This window comes from Suncus etruscus, chromosome 5 (genome assembly GCF_024139225.1).
Source record: "Suncus etruscus isolate mSunEtr1 chromosome 5, mSunEtr1.pri.cur, whole genome shotgun sequence".
Classification (NCBI taxonomy): domain Eukaryota; kingdom Metazoa; phylum Chordata; class Mammalia; order Eulipotyphla; family Soricidae; genus Suncus; species Suncus etruscus.
The window spans coordinates 94,279,449-94,281,214 of record NC_064852.1 but is presented as its reverse complement, the minus strand read 5'-3'; the positions used below and the strand labels follow the sequence as shown (position 1 = coordinate 94,281,214).

The 1,766-nt window shown below is 36.3% G+C and overlaps 1 non-coding gene across 1 annotated transcript; it reads right to left on the bottom strand.

Moving 5' to 3' along the window:
• Positions 1–1,036: 1,036 nt before the first annotated feature.
• LOC126010697 (U1 spliceosomal RNA) lies at positions 1,037–1,200 on the bottom strand. Its single transcript, XR_007496712.1, has one exon. It is a non-coding gene; the product is annotated as a U1 spliceosomal RNA (small nuclear RNA).
• Positions 1,201–1,766: the final 566 nt, after the last annotated feature.

Below are 1,766 nucleotides of genomic sequence, written 5' to 3'. Positions count from 1 at the left end.
AGCTGGAACCTCTCATCATGACCTTGGGAGGGGCTCATCTCCTTTGGGGGATGGCCCTAACTGGCCAGGCTGGGGGTCTTATTGGCAGAGGGATTAAAGTATTAAACTTAAAAAAAAAAGAAAGTGGAATAACATGAATGGGAGTGAAGGTGGGAGTGATGTGGCTTTAGAGGATGGACATTCATTTATTAAGTAACAATGCAAAAACTTATTCAGTGTACAGTATTGTAGAACATCAATCAGGTGCTCGAACAATAGCAGGGAGCTTTGTCATTATTTGTACTTTGTCTGAGCACCTGATGTTTGACAATACTGAATTCTGAATAAGTTTTTCCATTTTAACTTGATAAATATCAGTCCTCCTAAAGCCACATCTTTGGGACAAATAATATTTCTTCATAAACCCAGCACTCTTTAAAGAGGTTATCATCTAGACACTATAAAGGTTCCTTCATCATTTCCACCATCACATTAAGGTCCACCAGGCATAAGATGCTGGTGATAGAACCCAGGAGCATGGACATTACTAGGCATGTGTTCTATCATTTATGGCAGGCACCTGGTAAGGTTTTTAAAAGCTTATTTGTTTTCTGGATGAGAGAAAAAAAAAACATGGCAATTCATTGAAATGTTTAATGATTCTACATTATAGTATACTTATTTTTATGATCGTGTGCCAAGTGCTAGAGTTTCAAAACTTAAAATTTAAGACATAATTGTTGATTTCATAAGAAACAACTTATGCGGGAAAGAAATGCAAAAGAAAAGATCAAATAGAATATGTACTCTAGTGGAGAGTGTGTTATATTGAAATAGAGAGCTAATCAGTTGTGACACTCAATAATTTTGTGGTTTAATGGGTGAATTGATTTATCTCTTTAATGGTAGGGGTCAGTAGTCAAAGCACATGCTCTGCAGATCATGGAGGAATTCAAACTCCTTTCATTTTTCTTTCCTTCCACCCTTGGACTTTGTCCTTGTCCACATGGCTAAGGTAAATAAGATTATTAATATTCTTTTTTCTTTTTTTTTTTTTTAGGGGAAAGCACAAACACCGTCCCCCACTACCACAAATTATGCAGTCGAGTTTCCCACATTTGGGGAAATCGCAGGGGTCAGCACACCCAGAGTGCAATGGGTGAGCCTTGCCCTGGGGAAACCACCTTCGTGATCATGGTATCTCCCCTGCCAGGTAAGTATGATTATTAATATTCTCAGCATTCTGGGGAGTTAATTTTGCTCCTCCCCTTGAATTTGGCCTTAATCAAGTGACTCACTGTGGCCCAGATTAGGGTATTAGTACTGCAGCTCAAATAGAAACTTGAAATATGTTTAAATGTGCCTACTTGGTAATGCTTGTTCTCTCTGTCTCTCTTTTTAATTTAAATATTTCAATTTAATCTTAGATATTCTGCTTATAATAATGTTAAAGTTAATGGTATTTATGTATAAAGCTACATCATCACCACCAAAGTGATCATAACCCTCCACCACTGTCCTTTTGTCATGTCTGGTCTGATCTTCATTTTCCCTACCTCGTTTCTTCACAAATTGTTAATCAGCTTTGTAATCCAAAGCAAAGGGTTTATCACCACTTGGTCCTGTCTGTTCCCTGTTTTGTTTTTCTTTATTCCACAGACAATTGATTTGTAATAATAAACTTTTATTTGTCCTTCTATTTTAATTTTTTTAATAATTTTTATTGTGACCAAAGTGAATTACAAATCTTTAACAGTAATCTTTAAGGTACATAGTGACAATGAATC